General features: G+C 33.9%; 1 long non-coding RNA gene across 4 annotated transcripts; it reads left to right on the top strand.

Annotated features, from left to right (window-relative positions):
- The first annotated feature begins 7061 nt into the window (after window positions 1-7061).
- On the top strand, window positions 7062-10983 carry LOC130738348 (uncharacterized). 4 transcript variants are annotated; one of them, XR_009019343.1, is made up of 6 exons: window positions 7062-7652; window positions 7764-7919; window positions 8160-8239; window positions 8339-8499; window positions 8646-8768; window positions 9297-10983. It is a non-coding gene; the product is annotated as an uncharacterized LOC130738348 (long non-coding RNA). The 4 variants fall into 4 exon arrangements; XR_009019342.1 differs by having other exon boundaries at window positions 7764-7901; window positions 8160-8499; XR_009019341.1 differs by having other exon boundaries at window positions 8160-8499; window positions 8620-8768.
- The last annotated feature ends 258 nt before the right edge of the window (window positions 10984-11241 follow it).

Genomic DNA, 11241 nt, shown 5'->3' with positions numbered 1-11241 from the left:
ACCAAGGGTGTAGTAGGAAACAACAAATATGGGTATATTGTGATCCAATGTAATTACCTAAATGAGAAGGTTGTTTCCATTTTTATTGCGTTTCAATAAAGTTTTCTTTTAAAAAAATATCAATTATTAAATTTGAGTAATATTAATTATTTATTTCTAGCGAACTCTAATTCTATTCAATGAAATGTCTCACCTGCATTATTATTTAATTTATTATACTGTATAATTAAAAATACTTTAATATTTATATATTTATTAAAACTATAAAAATTATATATAATTTTAAGAATATTGTAAATCAACCCGTGCAACGCACGGGTATTATTTCTAGTAAGTTAGTAATTTACAACTTTAGAAAATCTAAAACTATAAATTTAAAAATCATAACCTTCTAGCTAGCTTACTCCTTTTAAATAATTTATGCTTAGTTGAATGTTTTAACTTGTTATTTATTTGATGATCTTTTGTCTTTTTAATCAATGGTTTTTATTTTATAATAGTAGTTATAATTTTGTTTTTCATTGAAAAATTGAAATAGTGAAAGTTATATTTTGGTTAACTAAATTTCGGGTAATGGATATGGGTACAAGCATATATGTAGCCAGAGGGTATGGAGACAGGTCTAGTTGCTACCCACACAGGCAAGGAAACGGGTATGGGTAATATTTTAGAATGCCGGTATGGGGATGGGTACTATAGTACTCTACCCAAACCCTACCCATTGTCATCCCTAGTGAGAATATGTCAAACCGAATTAATAAATAAACATCGCTCAGGTTTTTTTTTTAAGTTTATGTAGTTAAAAAAGCTAGGCTCATGTGACAAAAAACTTTGGCTAAAAAGCATTTTTGGCCCCTGATGTTTCAAGTTTGTGCAAATTCTGCCCCTACTCTATTTTTGTTGATGTTTCTACCCCTCATGTTTTCAAACAGTGAACTGTCTACCCCTCCGTTAGTCAGACGTTAAAAAACTAACGGAAAGAGCTGATTTGGCTTTCTTTTAAATATTTTTTGGACCTACCACGTGAAAATTACAAGTGAAATTGGAAAAAAAATGGCATGAGAGATTCAAACTCAAGATCTGTAAGTAGCAAAACATGCGTTTAACCAGTTCAGTTACATACATAATTGATATATACATCAAGCAAATTTAATTTATATCATTTTCTTGATCATCATCAACTTCTTATACTCCTCTTCATCTCTCCAATCCACTCAGAAACCTCTCTTGAGAAAGCCTGACTGACGGAGGGGTAGACGATGCACTGTTTGAAAACATGAGGGGTAGAAACGTCGACAAAAATATAGCAGGGGCAGAATTTGCACAAACTTGAAACATCTGGGGCCAATAATGCTTTTTAGCCAAAAACTTTTTAAGCCTAACAATCTATCATACGTGTTCCCGAATGACAATTCAACGAGTAAGAGTTATGAAATATATGAGTCGGAGAGCGAAATATCCAGAGATTTGATACCTGGAGGGAAAACTTGGTCGATAAATAAACACAAGCTAGCATACACTTAATTAATTTTTTTAATATTTAAACAAAAATTGACTTATATAGTGATTTAAGAATAATAGACTATATAATAGATTTATGACTTATTTAAATATCATACTCTGACTTGATATTTTACGGAGTCTTGTCAATATGACTTTAAGAAAACTTGGGTTATATCATTCTAGTTGTATGTGGACTAATGATATTTAAGATAAGTGAGCTAGAAATTTCACTTCCCATTTGTCCATCTAAGACTAGGGTGATTTAACCTAAGTTTATCATGAGTCATTAAGACAGGACAATATTTTAAAAGACTCTTATACCAATGCACAAATCTATGTTATAGTATATGGGGGTAATTTCCCCCACAAAATCTTAATTGTTTTCTAATGTTTTCTTGATGCTATATGCATTGTTTGTGTTATTCTTTGCCTCCACTAAGTTTTTATATCTTATGACATGTAGTTTATATATATATTTCCCCCATGAAACCAAGTAGGTTGACGTAGTGGTTCAACACTTCACCTTTACGTAAGTGATTGAGAGTTTACTTCTCAACTCTTGTATATATAAAAAGAAAATTCTTTGGTCGGTCTCTTAATGCTTAGTGTGCTGATTGTGAAGTAATGGATTAATCTCACAACTATCCGGTATGAGGATAACTTGGTTAAGACAAAAATAAATACTACTCACACAACTCAAATGTTTTGGATCCTTCATTGCTCATACCCGAAAAAATCCAACAAATTCTAGCTTATTTCTACCCTATCTAGGAGGTAAGATTTCCATAGTAGCATACAATCTTGCTAATCAGTTTATAGAAAGATTTCTTTTAGTATAGTTTAACCCATTAGCGTATAAGTTTCCTAGTCTCTTTAAAAATCAATTTATTGTAAGATCCAAAGATACTTATTATGAAACATACCTTTAAATTGCCTATTAGGTTAGGCTAGGCTTTTAGGAAGGTTAGGCACAAGCTAGAAAAAAAAAACTTAAGATAGGTAATAGGTCAGGCATGAGCCTTAAAATTTGTAAGTAGGACATACCTATTGAAGTAAAGCCTAACTTGGCCGAGCCTATTTCCACCCATACATCCACTTTACAAATTATTGATTAATACATAAACTACTTTACCTCGTTCGCCTCCAAAGTACAAGGAGATCGAGTCATGAGTAATTTAACGGAGTAATTTAGAAATTGAATATGGATAATTAACAAGTTCTGTTAAAAGTTTTAACAAAATTATCAGTGGAATGATGGTTTTACATGCTTTAAAATTAAGGAGCTAAATATTTTCTTTTCAAAAGTCACGAACTAAGTTGCATATGAACAAACTTTAGGGGGCTAATTTCCATTTTGCTTCTAAAATAAATCAATTTTTGAAGAGTTTAGAATGATGTGATTATATGCAAACCCAGATCTAACAATATATAGGATAATTTCTTCAAAAATTAGTGAATTTAAACATCATTCAATCACCGAACTCAACTCAAAATATGAAAAACCAAATATCCAAACTCGTTGGTAAGGCACATATTGAGTTATGAATCAAACCATATAGGTGCTTTCAAAAAGTTATGAAGCATATAGGTGATTTCAAAAAGTTATGAACCATTCCATATGAAGGAGTATTAGAAACAAGTTTTTATTATACGTGAAAATTTGTGCAGGTGTCATTCCCCCAGATGATTGCTTTCTTCAGCATTTCTTGTGATCATTACATGAATTATGATAACTACTTTGCAGATTTGAAACAGGCTTATTCTTCACTCCTCGATCTTTTCCTATATATGGCCTTTGCTTGGGGCCAAAGAAGGGAACTAGAGAAGTTTCTTAATTTGGAGTAGCCTTCGCAGATAGATACGCATGGTTAATTAACTAGCACACTATAAAATATGGCTACTTATCATCATCTCTTCTCTGCTTTTAGGCACTTTTTGGATATGTCACCCTATCATTGGATGGATTGCTAAATCTATAACAGGAAATACAAACACTTTTAAAGATGCGAGCCTTTCTTTCAGTTACGTTTGTGCCCCCAAAAGAAGCTAATTAAGGTGTTCAAATATTATTATGCCATCAACTATTGCTTCACCAAGAAATACAATATAACCTTTAATTAGCAAGCGTTGAGTGAGTGCATGTAATAAAGGGGAGTCTTTGAGCTCCCCAAAGTCCCTAATACAACCACTTATGGTGAAGTCAATTTTGTGTTAATTAAATTGAAAATTTTATACCACATTTTATTATATATTTTACTTTGAGATAGAAATTGTAAACATAATTTTGTTTGTTATTCAATTTTATATGTCAATATCCTTTAAAACTAAGTTTTGGTGATTTATGCTTAAATGGAAAAAGAAAAATGTTTTATTAGGAGCCGTTATATTATGAAGGACACCTCTCCTTAAGATGCATGTGATATGTATGGTTACTAATTATGGATTCTTACCTCCAAAATTCTAGGGATCGAATAAGATGTCGAGACACCAATTTCAACCCCAATAGAATTGTATTAGAGTGAGTATATCTCGTCTTTGTTTGCTTACCCTTCTTATAAGCATGTGACAAGCGTTTTGACTTCTGAGAGCCTATTTCATTGTTCCATGCTTTATTATGTCATTTATTAGGTTACTATTGTGTCATTGTTAATTTAATTTGGCTAATTGATTAGGGGTTATGATTCCTTATATGGTGACTATTTTTTGCCCTTTTCCCTTCATTTATCGTTTGGTCGGCTTAACGATACTGGTCAACTTTAGCCCTTCTAATGACTAACCTACTCTTTTTCCGATCTAGTGCTAGATTATTCATCATGTACACAACTTTCCAAGCCTTACAAATTTTTCTTAACGAACTTTTAGAGATGCGCTCTCCATTACTTCGTCCGCTTCGAACAACTAAGAATGAGATGTTCGATCGATCTAATTTGGATTTTGGTTTTAAATCTCCTCATGGTTTTAGACAATGAAAGGAAGCCAAAGTTCCCTCTTTATTGGAAGTCTAATCATTCTTCAATTTCTTGGGTCAACTATATATTTTTCCTTAACCTTGGAGGAGAAAGGTCATGTAGATTTCCTAACATGTTTTCTTCTTCTAAATACGACCTTTTTGTTGAAGCATGAGAAGGATAAAGACACTGATTTCTTTAGTACACATCTTAAAGTTGAGGAGTAGTTTCATATATTTTGTCTTCATTGTCATGCTTTCTTTCATAATAAATTTTTATAAATTATAATCTAGTCCTCATATGCTGAATGATTGATTGAAGGGTTCCATAAGAGTAATCACAGGGACTCAAGAAGCGGGGTTGAATTGTGTCTGTAAAAAAATTTCGTTGGTTGGAAACTTTAATCATTCTGATTTATAGTTATCTTCTAATATTCCATCAAACGATGGTGCAGTGGATATACATTGTGAGGAAGACGATTAGAAAGGATAGAAGATATGCACACATAGAGGCTACATCTAGTCTTTGGCATTCCACCAAGTTTTCCATTAAGTATTAATAGAGGACTTCTCATGCAAGTATTGGTCAATGACTCCCCTTATGAGTTTGGTTGCCAGAGACTTCCTCCCAAGTATTATTTACCAAGTCTCTCCAGACTCCACAAGTATTATGTCCCAAGCTCTCCAGGCCCATTAGGTTTGGTCGTTAGGGATTCCTCCCCAAATCTTCTTTGCTCTAGCCTATCCAGGAAAATAATTTTATTGAATCCGAAACTCCTCCCAATATTCTTTGCACCAGCCCCATCGGGTTGTTGAATTTTCTTTTCTAGGACTCCTCCCAATATTCTATGCACCAGCCTCCTCAAGCTGTTGAGATTTGGTTAGGGATTCCTCCCTTTTCATCAACGATGATGGGCGTGCTCAATTTCATGGTTCTATCTTGATTCATAAAAGTTAAAAGGGAATTTTGATCATAAAGACTTTGAAAGATCATTCAAGAACCAAAATTGAGGAGTCCTTATGGGATTTAAAAATAAAAACTAGGAAATGAGAATAAGAAAACAAAAACTATGCAAAACTCACATATATACAACAAACATATACATCAAAACCAAATGACTAATGGACCTAATTGAGATTTGTTTCAATAGCTAATTCATTGTAAGGTCAAATTCAAAGAATTTCAAACCTCGGATCATGTTATAGTTCAGACTACAACAAGCATTAAGAACAAGAAAAAATCAGTGATATTTATACATAAGAACTAAACTTTCATTATGCACACTATTGACAACTCAAATCATAGTTCCACTAGTTTTACCAATATTTCAATACACAATCCCCTGCAATGACATCATTTTTATGAAAGAGATTTTTTTTCCTACACTTTCAAGACTCGATCGTGGTGTAGCACTGGATTTTTTTCGTATCCACAAGGATTGTGTGAACATCAATTGCACTAGCTAAATACTAATTCGAGCGCATAAAAAGATATTTGATATATTTGTTATTGTTATTTTTATGAAGAAAGCAGTAAAAGAATGTCACAAGTATAACAAAAAAAAAGCAATGTACTCGGAAGGGTATTTACATAATCCCCTAAAAGTTTTCAAATCAAATACTAATGTAAAGGTTCATTTCAGTTATGATATCGAGAGTTATGCACCAAACTATCCTTAGTCTTCAATGTGACACAAAAATGTTATGACCTTAACTTTAGTCTTAGTGTTCAACTGTTTTTGGCGAAGGAGGACAAATAGAATCTTCTTGAATAACCTTTCATGTGACGTGAAAAGTCATCAATTTCATTGTCGCGAGGACCAATCAGGGTCGTGCCTCGCCTCATGCTCGATCACCACCCTCCTGACACCCATGTAAGTGTCCCTCACATTTCCTCGCATGAACTGTTTGATTCCGGGACGTACAAATCAATCGCAATCGTCCCTCTCCCTTGTACCATCCAGTTGTCCCGCACTTCTCACACAAAAAGTCCCTTTCTCTAAGCCGTTCAATCACGACATGCATATACCATTGGATCACTATCACACGGTTCGCTCCCTCACCTAAGCGGATTCGTTCATTCAATTCTTGCAGGCTCTGCCTCCCTAGTATTGGGCTCGCCTCTAGTTGTGACTCAGTCCATTTTCAATGGGCATGCAGACAAGCCTCTTCTCACTGAGGAAGACATTGATAGATCCATTAATGGTCGCATGCCTTAGTGTCTCACTTGAGGGCCGAAAGGAACAAAATGATACCAAAATGGCTTAATGACTTTATAGGACTTTAGCCTTCTGATTTCAAATATTAATATACTCCCTCCGTTCCTGATCTTTTGTTGTTTTAACTTTTGGTCAAAATTCCAAAACTTTTGTTGTATTATAAACCCAATGCATTTTTTCTCAATTTATTCCATGTATACCCTTATTTAATATTATATCTCTCACCAACCACCTCTTATTTTCACCAATCAATATCAATATCAATATCAATATCAATCAATCAATATCAATATATATATTAAAACAGCAAGGGTTATGAGAACCACTTGCTGATGTGTCATCACCTGGGACATTCTCTTCTCTGGTGCATTCTCAGAGTTAGTGGAATTCCAATGTGGCTCACTCTCCTTGCTTCCCTCCATTCACTGATTATGTGTCATTTTCTCCTTTAATCTCCAATTCCACTCAGATTTCGCGTGTCCTTTCTCCATTCGCCAATCTGGCTACTTCACTGTTCCCCATCCATTTTCAAATTTTGAATCCCTTCATCTTTAATTCCTATCTGTTGCATTTATTCTTCTCCTGTTTCCAAGCCTGCCTTTCTCGATATTTTCTTTCAACACCGCCCCTCTCCCCAATCCTATGGCTCCCAATAGCCTTTCCAAACCTCCCCCTCCCCATATTCAATGAATGTATTAACATTCTCTTCCCAATTCAATTTCAATTTCATCCCGTTTCTTCCCAAAAATCTTCAGCATTTCTTCTTCATACCGTTTCTTTCCTAACCTTCTCCTACGCCGCAGCGTTCATTTCTTCTCAGACGCGTTTTATCTTCCCTAATCTCCATCCTGGCTGCACCGCAATCTACTCGAAGCCATTTCTTCGTTTCTTCCGCCGTTTATTTCCAAGAACGCTTCAGGTTTTGTTAATCGATGTGGGTTCTCCGTCGCTGGCGGAGCCCCCTACGAGCTCTGATCCCGCAGGTCAGGTGCCTCGCCAAGGAATCCTCCTTGAATCATTTTTATTTTTTATGCTCTGATTTTTTTATTTCATTTTCGTGTGTATTCCGAACTGATTAGGTTGTAATACTTCAGATCTCTAATGCAAAGATTATGATTATTGATCCAAAGCCCGGAGCTGTGGAAACTAAGATTATAATTTCTGGAACCCCATAGCAAATCATGCTGCACAAAGTCTTATTCATGCGTTTAACATGAGTGAGAGGGATTCAGGTTGAACTCTTAATTTTGGTAATACTCTAGCTTTGTCTCTTTTGTTTGGCTGATGTAATAAACCAGCATGAGCTTAATTATGAGAGTTAGTTAAAGAATCCATTCCTTATTTCTGTAGTTTTTTCCTGTGTGTTTTCCATATCTTGGCCCCAGTTTCCTTTAGCATGAGTTTGCGGTGTTTTAGAAGATTTGCTATTACAATGACTTAATAGACTTCTTTTATCATATAATAATTTCTCAGTTTTGGTGTTGTTTCAGGTTGCAAATTAAAGGTGGAAACTGAGATGGTGCATTTTAAACGACTATGGTGTAAGAGGAGCCAATCCTCCAATTTCATGGTTACCCTCCTTTAATTAAGCCCGGTTTTCCATATTCATGAATGAAAATATGTATAACTTTGATATGTAAGGTTATAGCTAATAATCTTGATGACTTAGGTTATAGCTAATAATCTTGAGGATGTAGGCTGGTGTGCGATTGTGGTGAAAGAGAGATTGGTAGCTCTTATATGCTATTATGTTTTATGCTGGACAAGGGCATTGGGTTACCACTTACGTTGAAGCTTATTGTGAATAATTTTGGATTTTGGATGCAAAAGGTATGGCTATGAATTGGATATGCTTCGAATGATTATTTCTAACACATCTTACACACATTATCTGGCTTAGTTTTTTTCTAACACATCTTATATTTTGGTTTTCTTTCAATTTGATTTTAGAATTTTGGTACTTGAAAAAATTCCAGGTTTTTTTGAAAGCAAGCATCTATACATACCTCAGACCTTGCCTCAGACCTGGAATAGACGAAGAGCTCTATATTTGTGGTTTCCATGCTGCTGTTTTATTGTGAATGTAAACCCAATTCTAGGTAAGAAGGGAGACTCATACAAGTGGTTGATAATATCTTTTATTTATTCCTTATTTTAAAATAAAAAATGTCATAGACACATTTGAGGACATGAAATACAGATCTCTTTAATAAATTAACTTGAGTATGACCATTCCATATCTTTCTCATACTTCATTTATGCTTGCATTTTGCTTATTCCAGATGTATACTGGACGCATAAATACTTCAATTTGTTGAACTGTATTTCTTCTGCACTTCCCGTGGTGTTTCTTATTTTGTTTTTTTGTTAAGACTTTTGAGTTTTTATATGTCCTTGGCTTCTCTACATTTTTAAGTCTTTTGGTTGAATTAATATATGTGATTTTCTCCTTGATTTGTTGGCTGAAGAAAGTCACCGGGAATGTGAGGATTGTGAAGGAAAGTCTTCATATTATTGAGAATGTTAGGAGTTAGGACACTTCAATATAATTGAATTAGTTTATGACAAGTATATGTATTCCATTTACATGAAAGAAAATATGTTTAACTTTGATGATTTGTTTGCAGGAAATCGATAGTATTTATTAAGAGTATGAACACCGAAGAGAATGGAGCAGCCGCAAGATAAAACTATCAAGTTGCAGGGAACTTAACATGGTAAGTTCTCATACTCTACATGGTTTAATTTTTTTCATAACCATTATCAAGGCACCATTTTGATGTGAAGTGAAATTTTGAATATAACTCTTGGCTTTCAGACTGTGAAGAGAACAATTAAGTTTCAGTGTTATCACCTAAGATAAATTAAAAGATTGTTTTTCTTCATTCCCTGTGGTGTTTCTGATTTGTTCTTTTGTGTTGTAATGTCTCTTATTGTATTTGTGTTACTAACTACACTGCTTTTATCATTTGTTATTTCTCCTACTATTGTTTATTTTTTCAATATCTTAATGAAACAGCAAGGATTATATTTAAATACTAATTTAGTGAGACAGGTTTGATAGTATATCTCTAAAGTCAGACCCTGAGGCACAAATCAAGGCAGTAGTTGAGCCCAAACTGGGTGCTAAACAATGCATTACTGCTAGGTTTTTTTTACGATGATAATAGGTTAGCATGATACTTTAGACTTTAGCCATCACAACGATTTTGTGAGTCTAAATCAAAATGAAGCTGCACCTGTATATTTAAACAATTTTACATCATTTACCAATTAATTGGTTTGCAAAAATTTTAAGGTGGCTTTTTGACTATAATACTTCTGTGGATCATATTACCTTTATATTGGACAGCAGCTCTTGCATTTTTTGTGTGCTACTAGATGATTGGAACAAGTGAATTGTTTTGAGAAAAAAATCCAGGTTTATAATTGAATCTCATTTATTAAGTGATCTTGAAAATGAATGCTTCTCAAACTAGGTCACTCTCGATTGTTGTGCTTGGTGCTGGGGATCTATCTAATAAGAAGATAACCTTTATGAATTAGTAATCCTGTGTTTGTGTTACTTAAAGATAACCTTTGTGAATCATGTTATTAGTGCCAGAACTTGAACAGTCATGAGTTATTTGCTTTTTCTATCAAAGGCTTTTTTGTAAATTTTCCTTTGTTTTCTTAAAATGGTTTCTTATTGGCTCTTCATCTGGTGGAAACTTAACCAGAATTTCCTGGTCTGTCCCGATGTCCAATACTAGAATGATTGACTGTGCTGATTTGGTGGGCATTTCTTCGTAGTCTTCTGGAGGGTTAATGGGGAACTTTCGGTGGGGGCTGATAAATATATATTGAAACAGCAAGGGTTGCATTAAGTAGTAGATACCATCAAACAAATTTAATATTTTTCGTTTGAATTCTAGGATTGATTTTTCTTTCCATTTGAATTCAAATTCTTGCACCATCTCTGGCGAGGTTGAGGGTGGACAAAGAAGCAAGGTTGATGACTCATTTGGATAGGTTAATGTGATCATATTTTTAATTGTACTCAGTACTCACGATAAATCAAGGTTTAAACACTTTTCAACTGCCCCTAAGGATTTAGTGTGTCTATTTTAATTTGTCATTTTTTTGGCTTATGGAAAGCTGAAGGGTGAATCTTCATCTCCGATTATAGAGGAGTTTTCCCTGAGGAATAGCTTGGATCAACTAGACATCATTTTGCTAATTTATTATCAATTTTGTATATCATTCATTGCAACACTGTGTAGAACCTCAAATCCTTTTTATAATGGAGTTGTTCTTATTTGATGGTTTATTCAATTGAATACCATTGCATGATTTAATCTATACATGTGTATGCTCTTCTATTCATGGAAATCGTTTAAATATTTTGGTCAATTGGTGTAAATTTATATCGTTTTAAAAGCCGCCGTCTTATTATTGCGCGGATTTATACTTACTTATTTGTTTATAAAGTATGAATTGATTGATATATGCTCCCCGTGCAACGCACGGGTGAAAAATCTAGTTAAAATCATAATAAGTTTCTTAACCAATAACTATTATTCTCTTTCTTCA

The sequence above is a fragment of the Lotus japonicus genome, chromosome 2, assembly GCF_012489685.1.
Source record: "Lotus japonicus ecotype B-129 chromosome 2, LjGifu_v1.2".
In the NCBI taxonomy this organism is placed as follows: domain Eukaryota; kingdom Viridiplantae; phylum Streptophyta; class Magnoliopsida; order Fabales; family Fabaceae; genus Lotus; species Lotus japonicus.
Note: the sequence above shows the minus strand (reverse complement) of the source record. Positions and strands in the feature narration are given on the sequence as shown.